Source organism: Clarias gariepinus, chromosome 15, assembly GCF_024256425.1.
Source record: "Clarias gariepinus isolate MV-2021 ecotype Netherlands chromosome 15, CGAR_prim_01v2, whole genome shotgun sequence".
Taxonomy (NCBI): domain Eukaryota; kingdom Metazoa; phylum Chordata; class Actinopteri; order Siluriformes; family Clariidae; genus Clarias; species Clarias gariepinus.
This window is the reverse complement of record NC_071114.1, coordinates 11,442,501-11,467,407: the sequence shown is the minus strand read 5'-3', so window position 1 is coordinate 11,467,407 and position 24,907 is coordinate 11,442,501. Positions and strand designations below refer to the sequence as shown.

The window sequence follows — 24,907 nt, the reverse complement described above, 5'->3', positions numbered from 1 at the left end:
ACAACCTAAAAAATTTTTTTCAAAACCTACTACCCAGAATAAACGTCATACTGTATTTGACTCAGTTCTTGTAATTACGTCAGGATCAAAACACGTCATTAATCATGAAACTGCTTGAATTTACTTGGAAAACTCACTCAGATGCTCTTAGAGCAGATGTTTTTCTCCACACCAGCTGTGTTCTCATCCACCTCAACAGAACACAGTTACTAAAACACTTCAGAAGTTTGAATGGACTGAACATCGAGAATATAAATGTACCTTTAGTCACATTCGGCTGTGACAAAGCTGCTGTCACATTTAAGGCTTGATGAGTTTGTGCCGCAATTCCAATTTTAACCTTATTTTTAACTAAATGTTTTCATTCCAAGTTAGAAATAAACAATGCAAATCATATGGCTTGACTGTGTATCTAATTAACAGCCCATGTTTTTTTTTTTTCTTCTGTGAACAGCAATGAAGGGGGCTGCGATGTTTGTCTGCAGTCCTAAGTGACAGAGAAAGAACACACACACACACCATTGAGAAAACGAGTGCTTACTAAGATAAACTACATTGAATAAGGCATCAAGCTGTTTCTGAGATATGCGTCACTTCTTGCTTCGATAGCCCATCCAGATTGCAAATGAACCCAATGCTTGTTTGTTAACATCAGTTCATGTTGCTAAACATATGCGCCAAATCTGATGTCAAACCGTAACGGTTCTGCGGGGAAATGGCCTCAATTCTTTTCCATGTTATAAACAAATTTTATAGGAGAAGTGCCAAGGACCCAGTTTTTGAAATTATTAAGTTGTTCAGTACTGCTGAAATCGGCCATATGATGTGGTACTATAGTACACAAATGTTTAAAACCATCACAGACTTGTCATGTAGTGCAAGAATACAGTAATGTGCTTATACATTATGAAAAACTGCCCAATAATTAACTGCTGTATGTCCACTCATAGGTCACTTTAATGGAAACACCTGTAAACCTGTTTATTTATGCACTTATCAATCAAATTAGCATGCGATAGCGTTGCAATTCATTAAAATCACACAGATGCCCCTAAAGCCACTTTTATACGTACAACAGTCCAATGAGAATTCTCTCCAAGAGCGGTTTTGGCAAGTAAATTGGCATGTTCTTAGAGATTTCCTGGAACTCCAGGGCTCTCCTTAAACTCCCCAACCCTCTCTGCAATATCACCAGACATGCCAAAAAGCTATGAAATTACTGGACATGTCAATTATTTCTGAAGACTTTTATCAATTGGAAAAAAAACTAAATAAATAAGAGTATGCATTTCTCTTATGCACCCATAGACTCAGTTCTGTGGGTTCTTCAAAGTCACTGGTCTCTCCTAGTTTTTACCAATCTCATGGACGCGGGACAGTGACAATGAAATTGAGGAAAAATCAAGTCATACGAGTTCAAAAAGAATGCATTTTCCACTTGGTGGGCGTTATTGGGGAGAACGCGATAAGCGTTGATGGGTGATCCAAGTAATTCAAAAGAGAGTTGGCGTGATCGAAGAAAGCGGTGGTGGGAACTCCTGCTAAGGGTCACAGTGTACAATCAACACTAACGGTATTCTTTCTTGCCTCACTCGTGATGCTCTCGCCAAGCTTTCCTTGCAGCCTCGGGCCTCTCACCGATCTCTAGTCACCTCTCCTTGTTTCAGGATTTGTTCTCGCTTTTTAGAGAAACTATGAGATTGGTGGATATTCTTTCTTCTCGCCATACACTCACCATATGCTCGCCGAGAATTCATTGTGCTCGTCAAAGCTTTCCTCGAATCCGTACGCCTACAATGTAACACTTTTTCATGCCAAAATTGCTCTCTACGAGATTCTCCTCGGATTCCTGCATGTACGAGAGGGGCTTAAGGGTTAGGTAGTGTTCTCATCAAATAGTATGATTGCTCTGACTTTAACTGCGGCATACTTGTCGGAACCAGATCACATTGTTGGAGAATTTCAGAAACTGCTGATCTCCTGGTAATTTTACAAACACACTCTCTAGAGTTTATAGAGAGTGGTGAGAAACACACAAAATCAAAAAAAATAAAAAAATTAAAAAGTGAAGGGACTGCTGGTTGGAACACATTGTTAATGAGAAGGACTCTTCTCAGACAAGAATGACTCTTTATTCTTTATAAACCTGGTGAAAAGAAAATCTTCATGCACATCATGCACAAAAAAACAAACCTTGAGGTGGATGTGCTACAACAAAAGACGACCACATCAGAGACACAACCAAAAACAAATATCTAGAGCTATCACAGGCACAAGAGCTTACCAACTTTAAGTGGACCAGTGTAGACTGGGAAACAACCAGATGACCTTTTTAACCTAAGCTTCTCCTGCTCAGTTTCTTGGGCTAAGAAGACAGAAAGCACAACATGGTATTCTGCTGTTGTAATGCATAAGCTTCATCACGGATGTAAATCGTGATCATATGAGTTACTACATCACGTCTGGCAGCTCGAACCAATCTGTCAATTTTTCTCTGACCTCTATCAATTGACAACAAGGTGCATTTATCCCTGCTCCTCACATGTTCATTTTTTATTTTCCAACATTCATTTTCTTACTCTATAAACAATTGTGTGTAAATTGCAACACACAGATCACACATACACTTCATACTCGCGTTAGACGTTAACAATAAATAAAGCTCAACATGTATCTGCACGGTTTTGGCACTGCATGACTGCCACATTCCTGAAAGTGCAGTTGTTTCTTGTAAAGAAGACAGTGTGGACAGTGTTGTTTGCAAGCGGGAGTGAAAAGAAAATTGTCATGCAGATTGACCATAAAACAAATATTCCTCAATAAACCACTGTCTGGTAAACACAGAGTCTAACACTGAAATCTGAATAATGTAATTTAAACTTGACCTATTTCTGGGTTTTACTTTGACCTTGATTAGTTTCCTGCATGCTTGTCTCTTTTCATGAATGTCTCTCTGAAACGTGCCTGTGCATGTCTGGTAGTAACGTCCTCAGGCTGCGTGGAGACGATGTGTATTGTGCCGTTCCCTTCCCCCAGCGGTATCGCTGTACAGTGAGGTGTTCGTTACCAACCACCCAACCACCACTGCACCTGCTCTAGACGGCTTCACTTCCTCAATAGGAATCTCTCTCTCTCTCTCTCTCTCTCTCTCACCACACACACACACACACACACACACACACACAGTTACATCAGAAACAGAGTGGCCCCAGGAGTCAGCCTGACTGGTTCAGGGAGTGATCATGCTGCACAAACATGAAGACGACTTTTCATACAACAAGATCCATAAGTATTTGAACAAAAGACGACAAAAAAATAAAAAAATAAATGTATTTGAAATTTAGCAATGTAGCACGCACCCCTGAATACAGGATAAAGCGGTAATGACGATGAGTGAGTAAGCGAGTGTAACAATTAAGATGTTAAAGTGTAAAGCTAATAGCTTTGAGTCGACGGATTAAATTTTATTACAAATGTAATAAAACTATTTTTACAGATTCAAAATTAATTGAACAATCTAACAATGAAAAAAAAATTATACCCATTTTAATTTTTCGATGCAAAAAGTTTCCTCTCTCAAGTCAGTTTACCAAGACTTTACTGCAGCTACCTTCAGTTGCCGCCTGTCTGTAGGCCTTTTTGTCTTCAGTTTCATTTTCAGTAAGTGAAACGCAGCTTAGTTGGGTTAAGATGACCAACTCTGCCCTTTACAAACAGTTTCTTTGGTTCAAGTTACTTTTGTGGTATATTTTGGGTCACTATCCATTTGTACTATGCAGCAATGTGCGCTCAGTTTTGTGTCACCTGGTTGAATCTGAGCAGAAAGTACAGCTCTATAGAGCCAAGAATTCATCCAGTACTGCTTATCAGATGTCACATCATCAATAAACAGCAGTGATTCAGTTCCACGGGCAGCTCATTGAGACAAATGTGATATGGAACATGATCCCTTCTTTTTCTTTTACATATTCTTTGCTTCCAATCTTTGGGGAAGAAGTTAAACCTTGTATCAAACCTAGACATTGTTCTAAAAAAAATATTTCCCCCGATTAAAAAAAATGTGGCAAATTAAGTGTCTTGGCCTTCAAACTGTTTATCAGTCAGCTGGAGCCGTAAACAACGAGTGTAATTTCTAACCGATTAATTTATTATATATTTTTTTCTATATATAAATACGAGGTATGATCAAAAAGTTTTGATATTCTAGCACCACAGATTCGGTCCGTCTCACTGTACGTCCCCCTTCAGACGCTGTAAAACCTGGCAGGAGAATTCGCTATTGACGATCTGACCCCCGAAGACGAATTCTCAATGCACTTTTGAAAAAGAGCATGAACATGTACTTGGGCAAGCTTTAGAACTACCTCGCGTTTTTAAAATTGTGGAGATGAAGGCCTTTCCACCGTGAAGACCGTTGCTTTGTCTCAGTGTCGTACCCATATGCCCAAGTTTCGGCACTGGTGATGAACATCGACATGAAGGACAGGTCCATCCATGGCACGCTGACGGAGTTCGCGGCAGACTTTGACACACCGTTCCTTCTGCTCATGTTCCTTCAATCACATGTGAGGATTGCCTGGACTGCTCCGTATGACATACTGACAGCGATCTTTGAATCGATCAAATCGATCTTCCTGATCTCTGGACGTCTTTGAGTGAAGTTTTCTCAATCTTGAAGCACAAACAGCATTGCCATAAACTTGCAAAATCATGGTAAACGTCTCTTCTGTCCAGTTTCACCCAGAATCTCAGCTCTTTGTTGTATTTTGCTGTCCATGATGAAATAGCAGACTCGGTCCCAATGTACACACAACAATGTCTCTTATGAAGGTTGGTGCTCTCTGTGACTGTGTGTGTGTGTGTGTGTGTGTGTGTGTGTGTGTGTGTGTGTGTGTGTGTGTGTGTGTGTGTGTGTGGCCTTGTGATATTTATATACATATACAATTCTTGCAATTTGTAAAATCTTAAAAGTTTCATATTGTATTGTAACTGGCTCTTGTTTGCCGCTGCGCTTACCGTTCACATTACATATGTCACTAATTATTTTGAACATGATAGAGAAATGCTGAAGACTGTCATGGTGTGTGCACCAGACCGAACTGGTCTCAAATGACACAAAAAGGATATGACAAGACACCGACCACAATAAGCGATGCTAGGATGTGTATTTCACTTCCCCAAGTGAACCACGTCTTCTGAAACCTGTTCAGCCTCTGTGGAACCACTGTTGCTATTCTAAAGTCTGAACTATGCAGAAGAGCTGCACGGTTACGGAAATATCTGTGGTTTGACAAAGAAAACCGTACTGCTCAAAGCCTATTCATATAAACTGAGAACATACCTGACCTGTCAACCCCTAACAAGAATGAGTGGTTCCAGCAAGGAGAATGGGGAAAATGAAATAATAATATTATTATTATTATTAATAATAATAATAATAATAATAATAATAATAATAATGATGATGATGATGATAAAACAGTTATTTCAGACCAAGCAATCTGATTTCACAAGTGGTGATAATAGACGGTAACAGCACTGGGCCGCTCATAACCGTTAATCACACTAACTGACGTTTGTTTGTTTGTACTGAGAACAGAGGGGCTATGTCAAGATCCACGTTTAAAACCAGTCCTGAAAGCACTTCAGCAGGAACAAATATTTGATCGGTTTATCATCTTAAATGACACTTTGCTGTCTTAATAATGCTTTTGAATTGCCTCTTAACTGTTGGTGTTGTATTATCCATATTATCATTGTTGATATCTGGCACAACAGCACTCACTCTCATGACACTCTGATATTGCTTAAGTAAATAAAAACATTGACATCCTTCTTTTACAAATGACTTGTGTGTTGTATTAGCTGTAAAACGTTTCCACAAAGCCAAGATTTCCCACTGTTTACAAAACAAAGCAACTTAGGGCAGAAAACAACAACCAACACTTTCAGTACCTCAAAACAGGGATAATTCAATAAACTGTTCTCTTTTTTTTGGATACCAACTTTTCTGACTCACTATTTTTGTTTTTTTGTTTGCAAGTACTGACCCAATAGTGGGTATCTGATTATTGCTCTGTCTACATTCTAATCCTCATTACAGTGAAGATTATTTATGAACTGGTCAACTAGATGCTTCTTTGTGAGAATATTTAAACTTTTTGGGTCACACTTAAATTGAACTCTTTTTTTTTTTACATAAAGAAAACTCAAAACGTTAAACTTTTAAGCTATATGTTCACATTACAAGCCACATGGTTCAAATTTAAAAAATTTGGCCAGATTGAATTTGCATGTCATAACGTTTCACATTCATAATTACAAGTGACTTTTATCTGATTCTAACGTGGGCGCGTCTGACCTCTGAAACGGCACATGAATGTGCACACACCTTTGCTCACGCCATCTGGATTAAAACTGATTTGTGAGTAAATGTGTGTTTTCTGATCTGCATGTTCTTATTCAAGTTGCATGACCACATAGAGAATATGTACACAATTTATAACCACATATGGAAGTGGTTCGGAACAATCTGAGAAAACATCAGATTTGCACTTTAGGTGGACCTAGAAAAATAAATAAAGGAAAAAGAATTTCCCGATCTGTGGCACATTAGGTTAATAATAATTAAAAAAATCCGAAACGAGTATTACACGCTGGTAATGTGAACATAGCCTTACTGAGAGTGGGGTGCAGGTTCAGCATATCTAAAGCAGGAAAATTACTAAAACAAGATAGAAGAGGTGTGGCTTCCAGGAAACGCCAATCAACATAGGGGAGTACAATGCATCTATGCAACCGTTGATTGTTCCAGATTTACATTGGGCATTTTACCAAGGGGAAAGAACACTGCTCGTTTTTTTGTCGTTGTCCCCCCTCCCCCCCCCCAAAGCCCTTACAGTTATATTTTAATGCTAAAATGCAAAATTCCTATACAAAAGTTACAAATAAACAAATTGCTAGACTTTCTGCTTTAACAGTCATAGTGTTCTTAAAATAGGTGATTGGGATTTTGACATTATAACTGCCGTCATATATATTTTTTTCTTTGTACAAAGATCTACCTATAACAATCTTTAAACAGTTAATCCAACTACTTTGTGTAATAATAGTTATTAACGTATATAATATTTAATGCTACTCTTTGTTAATCCTAAAAATGCTGTAGTACTATAGTAGTACCAATAGCTGATATCTGATCCAACAAATTTGCCTGAACACATAATGTGAGTGCTTTCCAAATACTACAGTTCAATACATCATCGCCCTAGGGCTAGAAAGCTACAGTTACCATATTTTAAGCTTGTAAGACATCAAGTATAGAAGGGCGCTAGTTTTCCCATCACCTACTGTAGCAACACTAAGCTCTAATCCTCACTGTAAAGCACTGTTACTATGACAACAGCCCTGAACTGATATCTGATAAAAGAGATAACAGCAATGCAGCAAAGAATGGTTTAGTAGTGAAGCGGGCAGCTAATCTTTTTTAGATTTCATAGTCCAGTGGTGTTGTGTAGGAGTGCTGCTGCTGCTGTTCCTCATGGTCGAGTACTAGCCTCTAGGCTCTTGCATGACTGATTGAGGTTTGATGCTGACCCCAAACACGGCCGTGTCATCTGAGGCTGGTTAAAGCGCTTATCTGAGCTTACCATGTGATCAGGTCTCGTCAGGATGTCAGGCTTCAACCTTCAGCCTTCTGCTCCGAGTCTCTTAAAATCTAGAAATAACACAGAAACCCCAGTTAAATAGTTCTCTCTACAAACACATACCTGAGAAAATAGCAACGAAATAGATTTACAATTTAAAACATTACAAAAATACCTACAGCTTATACTGATGTTAAACTGGACAAGATCACTAAACTACTGATTTATGCTTGTCTTTAGACACAAGGTGATTCACTCAAAAGAGGCCCCGAATATTCTGTGATTGATGAAGCAATCTGAACCACAAAAAAAAAAGAAAAAATAAACAAACTAACAAAAAAACGCTACATACTTTAACAAATGTGTAATCGATTGCAATGCATGCCCTTGCGGAAGTGATCCCTGTTTTCTGGTGTCAAAAGAACACGGGGCTATGATGCGCAACCGAGAAATACACCACACACAATATACACAGGCTTTGTGATCATGGAGCTGTGTTTGGTGAGGGTGAAACGGGATTTTTAGCAGCCCACATACAAGTGTTTTTTTTGCGAGTTACCATACCCCGACAAATGGAACCACCACGCCTCATTTGAGAACCATGGGATGTCCAATATTCTTTCACTGATGCTCACAAATGCCTGGAACCATGTTACTCTTTTCTCCATATCACTTGTTTATTTTAATTGATTATCCATATTTTATTTACACATGCACACACAACACCCTTTAACAGTACACTAGTGTACTGCCTGCTAAACCATCTTCCACTTTTCAGAACTCTTATCTTGTGGATTTAATAAGTACTTTTGAACAGAAAACTATTCTTTTGGGTTCTTTTTTTTATTTATTTATTCTCACAAATATGACTGTCTAGTTTAATCTTTTAATACAAGATCAAGCTTGATAGAGATAAACTTAACTGTGGGTGAATAAGTAAAATGAAACTGAAATGCTAGGTTGGGAACAATGTAATAAAAACCCCTTCCCCCACCTTATTTGGTAGCAGGGGGAGTTTTCACTAGGTGTAACAAGTATTTAATTAGATGATTTGCAATGATGCATCAATTTAAAAGAGAGAAAGTAAAAAGAATCAAGGTAACAAAAGTTTCGTTGACATGAACACACCCTAATACTCTAGTAATAATCGGAATAATAGTACAATTAGAACAAAAACATATCATGCAAACTTTTTAGTTGGAAAATTCTGACTCGATCCGGTCTGATCAAAGTGAATTTTCAATCTGAGGAAGTAATGATGTACACCTTTAATATTCTGTTTCACAGGTAAATATTAGCCATGTAAAACACCTGATCAGATTGTTGGTGGAGTGATAATTTTTTAACACAAAAATAACATTTACTAACAAAAAACAACATACATTCTGATTAAATGCTTTAAGCATGGAAACAAACATCATCAGATCAGTGTGCTTAAACAGCTAGGCTGGAATTTTCGAATCATTTCTGTCATTATAATCAATGTGTACATAAGTGATGTGAATCCCCCATGTCTCTGATACATTTAAATAGCAATCTGCCTCTACAAAAATCAGATAAAAATATTGTCACAAACTCAGTGACATCAAACCTCAATTAAATCCAAATCAAACATAGTTTTTGTTTATATATATATATATATATATATATATATATATATATATATATATATATATATATATATTATTTATTTATTAACATTTGCATCTATTTATACCACAACAGTTTCAGTGGACATCAGATTAATGCCCTATTATGCAAAAATTAATAATAAGGCATTAATCTGATGCCCCCCCCATGGTTCACTAAAAATGTTTGTATTGTAAATATGCTCGATCATTTAAGCCAGGTAAATTTTTTCTAATGAAAGCGTTCCTATCCTTGTTCCTTTTATGTCGCACATGGGACGAGGCAGACCCATGCAATTACATATGCAGTAGTATGTCTTAAGGGACCATGAACATGAGCACACATCAGTCTGGAAAGTATCAACGGAATGGAAAAGTATTAACGGGAAAAAAACTGAAATAATGAACATGGGGAAGATTAGAAGTTCTGAATGTCAGTTTGGATAAATATTTTGATTTATTTGCCAGCCCTAGTTTGAGATATGAAAAAATTGCTTCTTTCAGCTGAAGGTTATTTCAGCTAGAGCCTTAGCAGACACAATTTTGTGGGAGCTCAGAGACATGTGCTAACTTGTTTAAGAAACAGAAAAATATGCTCATTAAGAATTGAAATCATATCATGTGGAAGCCCGAGCCCCGTATTTTACTCTAAAGCATTGGCTCTTTTACTTGGCTACCTATGAAAGCTACCTATTTAAACTTCCATTAAAATAAGCTTGTTATGCCAGATTTGTCTGGTTTAATTTCAAACGTGGAGATTTAAATTTTGAGTAGCATTTCACTACTAGTGGGACAACATCTGATGACGTCTAGAGTAGACATGCTTATTTTCCAGAAAAGTTTAGAAAACGACAATATGCTTTATATTCCTTGTAATCTATTGCTGTTTTTTTTTTTTTTTTTTACCATTAAGCTAAATTGTCAGCAGTAAAGCAAAACACTATTACATCACTAAAACCGTAGTCACACAGCATCAGGACATATCTTTCTGAAGTGCCCTACATGGTTAACCAGACAGTATCGCTCTGTGTCGCTTTATCGACAGATCGAGCCCTCATGCTGCGCTGAAACAGCCACTGCTCCACTCAGAACAAACGCAATTTCAATGTGAACATTACAGTAAAAAACAGAAAGTGCTACTCTGTCCATTCATTTTTATTTTCAGGCTATCCTAGGTTACGGCATATCCTTCCCACGCCCACGAAACTTTCGGCAACCAGTCTGGCCTCTACTGGACCTCGGCTCACACCCTTTTAACAGCTCAGTCAGAAGCAGAACAGAACGATTTAACTCAGTCATCTGAGACCAGAGGATAAAACTGTAGCTCAGTAAAGGTGCAAATGAGTAGAACTGCAACTGTATCGTACGTCACTAAAAATGACACTGTACTTATTAGTCTTCAGGGAGAAATTGCAGCAATGGGGCTTTAGGGTAGTTGATAACCAGCGCTGATGAACAAAAGACATTCTTTTGCATTGATTAAAACCTATCACAGTATGGCCATTTTTTGATCATGAGCAGGAAACATAAAGCTGTCAGAAGAGCTAAATAGGCTGTTCCTCTCAGACTTTTTTTCATTTATAGTGCAGTAACCCATCACATTACTTGACACACTGAACAGGTGTAAGTATGCCAACACTATGATAAGGTGTAAGCACACAGCTCGCACTGTGATAAGCGTTAAAATTATTGCCAAAGACACTGCTATCGCAAATGAATGATAATACTCAGAACTACAAATAAAAACACCACAAGCACTGAATTCTGATTCAGTCAGAAGGTGTGGATTAATTTTTTCCATCTGCAACTCTGATGGTAAAGATGTCCGTTATATCACGCATTGATACGAACATGCTCTTTGTAATACCTTCACATAGCTTCACAACATCATCTAAACCCTAAAGTAAATTTATTAAAAGGTGTGTTATTAAACAAACAGTGCCCATACCCATTGCTGTTTTAAAGAGCTATTTATTTAAAATTTATGGTAAGGAGTCCAGTGTCAGCAATTTGTTATGATGAGAATTAAGAAAGACGACTCTAAATAATTTTGGTTTTTATAAATCAGTCTGATAAACAGCCAATAACCAACATTAATATATTGTATATACAACAACATTAATATGATATATATTAGTATGTATTACATCATATTACATTATATATAGACACATGAGCATATTATAAATATATACCTACAAAAGGATAAAATAAGTCAATGGATGACAGCTGTCTGTGCTAAAGGATTAATAAACCCTACAGGATGTAGTACTGAAAAAAAACCTGATGGTGCTGTGACAACAAAATCCTCACCATGTCATTAATTATTTTACCTACACAAAGCATGTCGCTTTATTACACAACAAATAATTACAAGAAAGGCATCTGTTACACCATAACTGCTGGAACAGTTTCAGGCTTCAAATGATCAAAGAATAAAGTTCCTAACGAATGAAATCACTAGCTTTACTCGTTCGGCCCATTTTTGACAAGGTGAGGCTCTTTTTAACCTTCGCTCATAGCAAAAACCTTGAGAAACAACACCTCGTCCGCATTCCATTTACATTTAATTAAGAATCAAAGTGGCTTTTAAGAACTTTCAGGGTTTAAATATTTATTTCATATTCACGTTTATTTGCCGAAAGATAAGGCAGCAAAACAAGGTCTGCAAATAAACATGAGCATTTGAGGGTTCAGAATTTTGCTCTAGGGTTTAAATAAGAACTGTTGTTGTTTCAAAACTTGGGACGAGCGATATGAAATATGAGCAATAAATGATTTTTATTAAACTATTATTTAAAAAGTAATTTCTTTAAAAATATATATGAAATACATTCATAATATGATTTTTTTGTAATATATACATTTGATATTAAGAATTTTTTTATCTATTTAAACCACCAATAAATAAATAAATAGATCACAGCTATTCAATTAATTAAAAGAAAAAAGATCGAACATCACATTATCTCAACAAAATGCATGTGAGAATACAATATATACAGACAATACACAATAACAACATTATGCGGCTTGCCACACTAACACAAAAATAATTTTCTCTTTTAAATTGTACATTTGCATTTGAGGTGGTAAAATGTTGCCATGTCTCTATGATCCTGCAGGTGTTGCACTCTAAACTATTCTCACAGTGCCAGACAGCACTGCATCCTGTGTGCAGAAGAATTCTATTCTTAAGATATCAAATCTGACTTATAAGATACAGTGGAACCTCGGATTACGAGCTTAATTCGTTCCGGAAGTGGGCTCGTATTCCAAAACACTCTTAAACCAAATTTAATTTTTCCATAGGAAATAATGGAAACTTAAATTATTCGTTCTACAGCCCAAAAAAATAAATACATAAATATAATTAATACAAAATATAAAGTAAAAATAAAACAAATTAATCTGTACTTTACCTTAAAAAAATGTAAAATTAAACCCCGACAGATAAGGGTTTTCGTTTGTGCATGCAGAGTGTATGTGTGTAAAATGTGCGCGTGCACACACACACACACACATTAACGGATAGACCGTTTTTAAAATCATTTAAAAATTAGCAAGGAACATTCCTAGTCACACTCACGTGAGCGCATACTAACAGGATCACTGCTGTAAGTAAAACAACAACAACAAAAAACAAATTAAACAGCTCCTCACCTTTGAAAACAATCGCGACAGAGAGAAGTTTGTGTGTTTATTTGGCAACCTGAGAGGAGGGGGGCTGAAGGGGGGCTCGCTCGCATTTACAGACCCCTTCTCTCAGGTTGCCAAACAAACACACAAACTCCCTGCCTTACACAGACACAAACACGCGCACGCAAAAACACTGCAAGCACTAAGACCCAGCAGGGAAGACGATCGGTCTCGGCTTTACAGCTCCCCTTCCCTCAGGTTGCCAAATAAACACACAAACTCTTCTCTGTCGCGACTGTTTTTAAAGGTGAGGAGCTGTTTAATTTTTGTTGTTGTTGTTGTTGTTTTACTTTACAGTAGTAATCCCGTTAGTATGCACTCACGCGAGTGTGACTAGCGATGTTCCTTGCTAATTTTTAAACGGTTTTAAAAACGGTCTCTTCGTTAATGTGTGTGCGCGCGCACGCACATCTCACACACACACACACACACACACACACACACAGCGTGTGTGTGTATTCACCCAGCAGGAGAGACGATTACCTACAATTCTGCTGCAAGAGAGAGAAAAACCGTTGGCTCACTTTTGATGACGTAACGCTCGTTGTTAAAACAAGAAGCGCATGCGTGAAACATGATACTCGGTGCTCGTTAACTAAGACAATGCTCGTTTTTCAAGTAAAAAATTATTAAAAATGGTTGCTCGTCTTGCAAAACACTCGTAAACCACGTTACTCGTAATCCGAGGTTCCACTGTACTTAAAATCTAATTGTAGATATTAGGGATGCACCGAAATTTCGGCCGCCGAAAATTTTCGGCCGAAATAGCATTATCGGTTTCGGCCGAAACGTAAGAAAGCGCCGAAAATAAAAGCCGAAATTGTCGCCACGCCTCTCCCATCCTCCCGTCTCGTTCGCGCTGTCATTACGCATCAAACACGGAGTATGTCGGCGGTTTGGAAGCACTTCAAAGTTTCAGATGAGGACAGCAAAGTTGCAATATGCAACATTTGCTCTGCAAAAGTTTCAAGAGGGGGTCACGTGCTAAAGCACGTGACATAACAGAGAAAGTAATGGAATTCATTGCTTTAGATGACCAGCCGTTTTCAGTCGTGGAGGACATCGGATTTCGTAGGCTAATACACCACATTGAGCCGCGTGATTTTATTCAGTGCAGTATGTTCTTCATGAGAAGAGGAACTGTGTCTTCAGCCAGAAAACTGAAAAACTTTTGTTCATAAAGATAAACCTGCTTCTTTTGCTTAAATTAAAAGCAGACCAATTTAGTGTGTATAGTTATGTTGTTTACAGTAAGAGGTTGGATTTATTTATTTTTTCTTCTGTTTGTGCACTATTGTTTGGTACAGTGATTTAAAATTGAAGTAAAAAAGCAGCTAGCATTTTTTTTGCACAATTTTGTTACAGAAAGAAATTTTATTTAGTTTTGGTATTGTTAAACAGCCTTATTACTGTTATTTATTATCAATAAAAGTTTGATTGCTTAATTAATTTGTAGTTTTTTTAATACAAACAAAAAGAAAATATTTTAAACATGTTTTTTAATGAAGCCATTTTCGGTTTCGGTATCGGTTTTCGGCCAAGTGCATCCAAAAATTTCGGTTTCGTTTTCGGCCCAGAATTTTCATTTCGGTGCATCCCTAGTAGATATAAAATATAATTTATAATCTTATTATTACTATTATTATAAGACCACTACAAATCTAATCTACACTTAGTTATCATAATAATGGCCTCTGGTGATTCCTGCTTTAATATCAATAAGACATCATCTTCACATTGCCAGCACTACACTGAACACTGCTTGAAGTAACGCATATCTTCATGTTCAAATAACATACGCAAAGCTGCTAAACACAGTCCTGTCGTCTTTAACATTACAGAAAATGATACTTATTATTCTGGCATTGAAAAATTGCGTGTATCAAACATCACAAACCATTGCCTGCACATGGCTACGTCAAAACAACGGTTAAGTAGAGCAACCTGGATACATCATGCATTTCAAATAAATAAGATGTGAGTGTTGGATATGTAGTGTTAGATAGTGCTGGATGTTCTGCATAAATAATTATACATAAAAGGCATTATTATTATTTTTATAATTATAATTATTATTATTATCATGTAAATATGTACAATTCAGTAAATAATACAGAGAGAATAAGCCGAAAGACCAGTTGCAGTTACAGTAAGGAGACTTTAGCATTATATAGCATTCATCACAAAGCAAAGAAATATTATAACTGATTTATTTTCTGTCCTTATTCTCCAGGTAGAAATACTACCAAAAGCCTTTCTGGATGCCATATTGAATGAGTAGACCCATCACCTGTATGTCACTCTCACTAAAGCTACTTTCTTTGCACAAATTCTACACCTGACCCTGTCTTCAGAGCCCCGTGGACGCCGCTGATTACAACACGCTGAAATGTGCGAGGGAGATTTCAAGCTCAAGTCGAATCGCACATCAGAGTAATTAATCCTTTGTTTACTGAGAAACTGGGCCATTTGGATTAGTTCGGGGTAGCTGCTGGCAGTTGGAAACCGATGAGACTAAAATAGACCCATGTTTACAGAGTCAGCTCACAGTATCCCATTGTTTTAGCTTTGAAGCAAGCGTGTTGATGTATATAATAAGAAGAAGAAGAGAGGGGAATCTAGACAGGCTAAATAAAATTCCAGGTTGTGTGTAGAAGCAACAAAATGATTATATGTAATGATTCAGCTTAGGGTATGTATAGGTAGAGCCTTGAACAGTCATAACAGACAGACGTGCTTGAATACGTAATGTAAATGTATTTCCTTGAAGGGTCACCCATTTGAAGGAAAAGGGAAAAAAAATAAACTCCCCGAACTCTAGTTCATTTAAAACCGTGTAAAAGTTTAAGGCCAGCCAATGAAATGTTTGTGGTTTCCTTTATAACACACAAATGAGCATATGTTTGTTTTTACCAAATGAGTCACTTCTAACAATTCTACATACTGAAAGTAAACCTTAATACTTAATCATCATTGATAAATAAAACATTTTGACCAAACACCAAACCACGCCATGACAGTGCATGACAGTTGAGAGCCACAAAAGCCCCTTGCTTATCAGGGGTCACTCTATGACCACATGATACTAACTATAAATCAGTTATACAATAGTTAGTTTCAACTGAGGCATTCCACTAGTGCTGATATAGAGCATAACAGCACTGGGACATTTAACTACATGTATAATTCCACGTTAAGACAATTAAAGCAGTTTTAACAATCATTATTTACACAAAACGTCTGTTCCCAGCATGGATAAAAAGTAGGTCAGTACAGTCACAAACCAAGAGATTGTACACCCTACGCATTGCACACTAGCTATCCATTTCATGCTATTTGAGATTCAACCCAAGAACTTGGAAGATAAGGAATAAGAAAATATAAAGTAAATGCTTTAAATTTCCCTAGGACTATCCACACCTACATGGTTTATTATTCTCACTTTTTGGCTCCATAGGATTTTTAACTACTTTCACTCATGTTAACTGTCGGTCACCAACTCAGTCAGTCATGGCTATCTAGTTCTGCCAGTCGTGGAAGGATGTGCGTTGGAGGAGCACAATAACTGGTAAAATAAAGAAATTATAATCTGTTGACGATAAATGGTGTTTGTTAACTATTGTATAAAAGCAAGATCACATTCAAGGTTGTGCACAATATTGGCACGTGATATCTTTGGTACCTGGGCCGCAACCTCATGCCCATTTTCTGACATTTGATAAACCACACTCCCTCTTGTGTGTCATCTCGCTTAATTATCATGAAGCATAATTGATTGGGAATCATACATTAAACTAATGTGTTAATAGGCTGAACAAATTAAATGATTTGCCCAGAACCTCTTTTCTATGTTATCATCATTTGCAAATTAAAGCTATGCGAGCCCCAGATTCAGAACAAGACAGAGGCTGCTAAATTATATTGTAGCATGCATGTTTGTACTTTTCCCTTCACATTTATACATGTTTTAAGTGAATCTCATCAGGATTTGATAAAGTTGAAGACAAACCCAAACAGAAACAGATTAACTGATCAAATGCAAGTAATCTGATTTATGCATTAAAATGTACTAAACTGTAATCTTCTTTGACTTTACGTTGAAGTGAAAATTTTCCTGAGCTGGAAAACGTTGATGGTTACAATGCTGATTCGATTCCTATAATCCAGGATCCGTATATGAGCTGAAACTACAATAATAAGATTTGATTGAGCACATTAACGTAAGCCCATTGTTCGCGTTGGTTTCGGACCTGCTGTCAGAGCCGTGCTGGTGAATGACAAAAACCTGCAACTTCTAAAGGAATTTTTAGAAGCATGCTATGCAGTTTAATAGGATATAATTAAACCAGACAATCAAGTCAAATACACAGGGAATAGAGTCAGAAATATTTTACAGTCAAAGGTCAGTGGATCGGCAAACACCGTCAAGGAGACTTGGCCAGAGCAGGAATCTGGGACGATTGCATGGGACCAAAACCGTACAGTCAATAGAACGTATACTGCTGTGTAACAACTGGGCTAAAGCACACATCCTGTATATAACACAGCAATTATGCGTGAATTTAAGGTCTTCTGTTCTGTTACACTGAGTGTGTGGGCGGAGTATGGTTCAGGTGTTAAGTCAGTAATCAGTGAACTCCATCACCATCGGAATTGGGAGTTCACTGTAATCGTGTTAAGATGTTTTGCTGTATACTGGGAAATAAAGTTAGGCAGGCTGTAGAGCTAATTTTTCATGTTAAATTTAAAACATAGTAAAGTCCTCCAAGTTCTTCAGTGAGTAGCTTAATATGAAAGATGTGGTAGTAGCAGTAATTTTATTACTGCATTCATCTCAAGCTATGACATGCACATGATAAACAACGGAGCGAGGGACAATATAATAAATAAGTGCTAGGGAGAGAGTGGGTTAAACTGTCCTGAACATAAGCTGGAAATAAAAAAACATGCCGAATCCTCTTCCACTTGCTGGTCATCAGATTATAAAACTGTCTCACTAAAATTCCCTGTAGGAGGTAACTTGTTACTTGGTATGTCTTTCCCTTAGGAGTCACCAGAGTTCACGGTGCCGGTCCACTTCAGGTAACCCTTATATAAAACCAAATTAAACGGAATACTGTTTAATCTCGCTGACTGGAAAAATCCTCATGTACTTATGAAAAGAATGAATATGTAAAGAGGACAGTGGGTTTCAGATCGCCCCACGATAAACAGAGAACTCATTGATGAACAAGATGTCAAATTGGTAGGGGGACAACAAATGGATAATGTCGTAAATGTTGAATTTAGAACTAGTTATGAACTACGCGATGCCGGATAGTGTAGGACACACCAGACACAAGCAGCCGATAAAACTCCATTTGTGAATTTATGAAAATAATTATTCTTAATAATAATTTATTTTTAGAAGAGTGCTGATTGTCATGTTAACAATAAAGTAGAAAGTGCATAAAGTGTTTAGAAAACGTTTTAAAAAAGCTCTAACACAAGAGGGTCCAACCATAAATGCTCCATAAGCAACTCAACAGAAAGCTTCCCCACAATAAGTTCCATGCGCTTTTCTTTGATTAACATAGTGCTGCACATTAACACATTAAAATTGTAATGCTGCAACTTATGACAGGTAACATCTGCATAGTTATCTGGAGTTTGTCAATAATTTATGTATTTGTTTGCTTTTTTTTATAATTTTGAAGTGATATATATAATATGAGCAAACATCCTTTTAATGAGATATTTTTTGCCATTACCTGCTGTTCATCTAGGTGAAGATGTTTGATTACAAGAATTAAATAGTTACATATCACCTATTGCAATCAACATGCCAAAATGATACAAATTTTATAATGTGAATTTAAAAAATATATTTTTTTTTTTAATCAAATCAGGCAGAACTAGTTAAACACTACTAGATTTTTTAAATCTGTTTATCATCAGAAGCACCCACTATGGAAGTAAATAATAAGGTAGCCAGCACATTAATATAAACTGCTAACAGCTCTTGAACAAGTAAAAAAAAAAAATAATAATAATCTTAGCTTTCTTACAATGATGTTTATATCTAAAGTAGCATTAGTCACTTTATCTATAAGCTTATGGGTTGGTCTGGTTTTGCAAAACAGGGCAAATTTTTTATATACACAGCATAAAGCCTGAACAGCTGAACAACCCCTTTACTTGTGATTGCTTTGTACATCCTTAAAGGAAGTCGTTGAAAAATTTGCCTTCACTGCTGATAATCGATTTGGCCACTGAATCGCAATGCTTAATTATGCACCATCAGAGCTACACATTTATTACAGACTCTGTGTTTTATCACAAGTTATCACTGTCAAAGTGTGTTGCTTCCATTTTTTTTAACATGACAATATTTCTATCAACAACCAGTGCAGACAGTTGGATTTGTACAACTATATACCTTTAAATGGCCTACATGTACGAGTATAATAAGCACCATTGCCTGGTCTTTTAGGCGCTAGATAAGGGCTTTCTAGCAATACAAGATCACTTCAACAAACCTTTTGTTACCTTTTAGCAAACCTGTAACAAAGCGTACCAGTCCATTTCTAAGATCTGCCTTCTTGAATAAGATCATTTATAACATCATTCTTTACAAAACAGTTTTAAAGAAATGTAAAAAAAAAAAAAAACTTGTAATTATTTAACGAGGGTAGTAGGAGCAGTATCAGGTAACCCACAGAGGACTAGATTACCTGAACTAATATCAGGTGTTAAGAATGTGTGTGTGTGTGTGTGTGTGTGTGTGTGTGTGTGTGTGTGTGTGTGTGTGTGTGTTGTGTTGGTGGCATACTTAATTAAATTAACTCTAATAGAGGATACCGAGTGTTAAATAAAAATGTGTATGTCAGGATTTTTAAAGTGGTGGATTTTTTTTGATGCTCAAGATATATATTTTTTTTGTCGTCAGTGGTATTATTCTGCAATACTGCCGATGCTTTGACATAGCATTGCTTTGTAAAACAAAGCACAAAGCTGCTAACCAAAATAAGCAACCTGCACACACATCAAACAGACAAACTAATTTTGAGGCGATGTGTACACGATGTATGATGCATTAGTTTGGGTCACATCTGTCTCTCTTGACACTTCATATTCGTAACTACAAGTGACCCAATATTGGTCTTAAAATGTGCATGCGCTGCTGCCCCAAAACTGTCCACATTAATTTTCTTGGGGAAATTGTAAGATACTGTCATTTTTCCTTTAACTATTCCTTAAAAAACTTTTTTTTTTTAAATCCACAATTTCCCATGCTCTCACTGTTACTGCTCTGTGATACTGCCTTGGTACAGTCACAGCATGACGATGACTGTTTAGGTGCATCTAATATTCGGCCCTATTGTGTCACGATTGTGGGTTTGAATCCCAAAAATGAAATTTATAGATAAGTAGTGTTGCGCAACTGCTCACAAAAAAAAAAAATGTATAAATCAAAATCGCACACATTTAATCACAAAAGGCTGCAATTTATGAAATATGGCTAATATTTGTTCAGTCAGAAATTTATCTAGAGTTTGTCAGCTAAATATTAGCAAACATTCTTTTTACTCATCATTTGGTGTTAGACTTGAGAAATAAATTTAAATACAGAACATTACATTTAATAGTAACGTATTTCAGTTTAAATCATAATTACGATTTGTGTCAAAATAATAGCAATGTGATTTTTTTTCTTTTTTTTAGGTATTCCCACAAGATTTATAAAAAACAATAATCAAAAATAATTTGTTGATATAATGTTAAGGATTGTGAACTGCCTGGTTTATAGACAAAGGAACCATTCGGCAAAGCCTTTTGTACTCATATCCATTTGGATACAAGAGCTTCAGCTGAAACAAGATGAACTTTAGAAAACCTCACACTGAGAAAATAATACTATTTGAACAGGGCTAATGTGAGTTACGATAGTGAAGCAAACTTACAAAGGAAACCTACTGGCTTAGTGTGTGATTCCCTGTTACGAGCTTCACACAGGGTTGTTTTCCCCTGAATGTTATTTTTGAATACGACCAGTGGAAGGGACTCAACGCTAACGTCACAAGTGGGTGTTTTTTTGTTTTGTTTTTTTTTTATAGCGGCAAATAACCGGAACAGCAGTACTCCCACTAGTAAAGTGTGAGTTTACAACTTGTGTTTGTTTTTTAAACAAACAATATATATTAGTGAATGACACTGCTTGAATATGCGGATATAAACTAGCCCAATGCTTTAAGCACAGATCTTAAGATCTTAATTTATCCCCCCAAAAAACCCAGAACATTTCCCATTACTGTCCATTGTTCTTTTAAAGTCCTAATTCTTTTAGGGTCCCATATTTATTATTATTATTTTTTTTTTAAGAAGTTAATACAGGTGTCCGACATTCTCTGCTGTGTGTGTGGGGGTTAATGCTCAGGCTAAACAGATAATGCATTTTCATATCTCAAACTTCCTTTTTTTTACCCATCCTCTGAGCTACAGGTGAGCCAGCCCCTGCCAGAGAACCAGAGTAGACCTGCATTAAGCCAAAGGAAAAAAGCCACAACTGAGAGTGCATCTTCTCATATGAGGTCACAATAGGCAGAAAACGTAACTGGCTAGTTTAACCCCAGCTTTTTTTTCTAGTGTTTTTGCACACACGCGACGCGACACACGCGACGCGACACACGCGACGCGACACACGCGACGCGACACACGCGACACACACACACACACGCGACACACACACACACACGCGACACACACACACACACGCGACACACACACACACACGCGACACACACACACACACGCGACACACACGCGACACACACGCGACACACACACACACACGCGACACACACACACGCGACACACACACACGACACACACACGCGAACACACACACGACACACACACACGAACACACACACGACACACACACACACACACACACACGACACACACACACGACACACACACACGACACACACACACGACACACACACACGACACACACACACGACACACACACACGACACACACACACGACACACACACACGACACACACACACGACACACACACACGACACACACACACACACGACACACACACACGACACACACACACGACACACGACACACACACACGACACACACAAACACGAACGTATTAAGTACACATCTAGGAAATGGGGAAGATAAAAAAAATAAAAAATACCCTTGACTCAGAATTTCTCCATTCAAACATTTGGATAGTCTCTCAACTCCATATGGCTAATACAGCATGAAGAGCAGAAAAAGCCATGCCTCTTGTTTATAAACAATCTTATTATGTAAAGTACTAACTATATTAATTTGCTGGTTCAATACATTATGCAATATGGTTTGTTAACTATTAGTTTTGTTGACAACAAAACTTCCCCCATCGTATATACAGACGCACGGTCATCTCTGCGTTATCACGGGTAAAATAAAGGAGAAGGAATTTACAACGGATGTGTTGCGTAATCGTCACACCCTTAATTACATGTGTGGCTTGTATTGACTGTCCGCAGAGGCCTATACACTTCCAATACAGTTGGGTTTATAAACATTTGGACAATGACAAATTGTACACCACATTGGATTTTAAAATAGAATTAATAAAACGTTTAAAAAGGTGGCAATATTATGTCTACTTGTTTTTTTGAGCCACCATTAAACACAAGAGACAGAACATAACGATGAAGGTTTACTTCGCTCTGCTTAAGCTCATTAACATTTAGGGAAAAAACGTCAAAAGTACCGTTCTCGCGTTCCTTCCTACTGTATCAGCTATGGCTATGGGGGTCAGAGGTTGAGATCGGCATGTGCTTCATGCAAACACAGATTTCGAAGGAGACTGACAGCACAGATGTCTCATCTAAACAGCGATCTACTTTCGTTCTCATGCACGACTGCTTCCATATCTGCACCTTCACCTACTTTAGCCATTGCTGCTTGTTTTTGTCTTCAATAATAAATTAGGGTGAGGTCAGGTGACCAACACAGCCAATTAAGAACATTCCATTTCTTTGACTTTAAAAGGTATTGGGTTGTGTCTACGGTATGATTTGATTCGTTATGGTTGTGTGCTATGAAGTACTTTCCTATCAAGTTTTGCAGCATTTGACTGAATTTTTTGTAAAACATAGCTCTATCTACTTCATAATTCATATGTTATTTCTATCAGCAGTTGCATCATCAATAAACACCAGTGACCAAGTTCCAATGGCAGATTACACTGTGTACTGTGAAAGGGTGGTGGTGTAGTCAAATGTTAATTTGCCAATATATAAATAATGTTTTTTTCCCTATGATAGTAAGCAATAAATAATTCACCCATGTTACATTCTGTCACATTTATACAGGCATTACAGAGGGAAAATGTCAAGATAGCCATAGGATGTAGCTGTGACTGCAAACACTGAATTCAGGATCAAGGACAAGGTATTTGCCATCACAGTTGATAACGCAGCAAGCATGGCATGTGGCAGAAAAAATTGTGAGCATTAGAAAAATCATCTGCATTGCATTTGTATGGGATACCCTCAGTGTTAAAGTGGACAGGAAGATTCAGAACAATGGTGATGGTGAAGTTAAATGTGGCTGAACCTGTCCTAAGAAAGAATCATCATTCCAGATGCAGTAAGTGAAACCCCAATTATACTAAACATAGTGCAATACTGCTAGTGTAAATAAATTTAATGACCCATCAGTGCAAATAGACAACCAGTTTGATAACCCACACAGAACTCAGACCTCAAACTGTTCTCCTGGTTCTTGATTCACAATCTCTCTGTCCCTCTCTAAGCCTACCAAAAGAAGCTTTTATCATATGTAGAGTAGGAATAGTTCAGGAATAGTTCCCTTCCATCCAGACAGACTCCTTGGACCAAAAAAAAAAAAAAATGATTTTATATATATATATAAAGAGGGAGAGAGAGATAGATAGATAGATAGATAGATAGATAGATAGATAGATAGATAGATAGATAGATAGATAGATAGATAGATAGGGAGAAAAAAAGCCATTTCTTATAGAGAAGGATGGTTCAGCTTAATCCATCATCAAAACTCAAAGAAAACTATGTTATTTTTCAGACTCAAGCAACTTCCTGTTGAAAATTTTAGAAAATCTTCTGAAGTTACTTTATCCTTCAATCCACCTACATTTTTGCTAAAAGGAATCTGACCCTGGGGCAGTTTCTGCCTGTTTTATAGAAACTACAGCACCACTTCACATTTAATGATGAGGACGCCTCCTTTACACAGACCATCAAGGACAAGATCTGAGGTGACCTTTCAAAATTATACCAAGTGTATCATAATCCTGTTGATTTTGCAACAGTTTTATTAGGTATTCTCAGAGACCTGGCTACTTTAACGTGGTTTCATCTTGCAGGATGAACACTTCAGGTAGATCTTTTTGAAGGTGGGTGGAGCCTTAGACCCAAGATTTATGGTGAAAGGAGGAGATACAGCATGGATCGAACGGATGAGCTTGAGCGCAAAACAGACACCATTTTTTTTTATGTATTCTTCAATTCCTCTTTCATTCCAGATCAATGTATATGACCCCCACACAATCAGTTGAACACAGTAAGTGTGAAATGACCCAGGCCCAGTAGATGGAACAGAACCTTAAAGAGACAGCTGGTGATGACATGTACTGATGTGATGAACACAGCACAGCTGCAGCAAAAAAAAAAAACTGGCAAAAAATATATTCAGACACTCCTGTTTTGTTATCTTCCGTTTTTACATTAAAATTAACGTTTTTGGCATTTCATAATGAAAGTACCTTATTTTTCTTTTTTGTTTACTTAAGCAGACAAAAGATCTGTTTGCTATAGAGGGCACAGGACTTGAAGTAAGAACAGAGAACAATGTCAGCACTACAGAGGAGGTTGAGGAAGAGATACAGGTCTATA

At 37.1% G+C, this 24,907-nt stretch overlaps 1 protein-coding gene across 3 annotated transcripts in view; it reads right to left on the bottom strand.

Moving 5' to 3' along the window:
- The window catches only part of tbl1xr1a (TBL1X/Y related 1a), a 70,978-nt gene that overhangs the window by 26,545 nt on the left and 19,526 nt on the right, over nt 1-24,907 (bottom strand). For 2 of the 3 annotated variants that reach the window (XM_053512863.1, XM_053512864.1), the window contains exon 2: nt 7,650-7,717. The exons of the other annotated variant lie outside the window; for it this stretch is intronic. The gene's annotated coding sequence lies outside the window, so the exon portion shown is untranslated. The remainder of the gene's footprint in view (nt 1-7,649; nt 7,718-24,907) is intronic. 3 annotated transcript variants of the gene reach the window in all.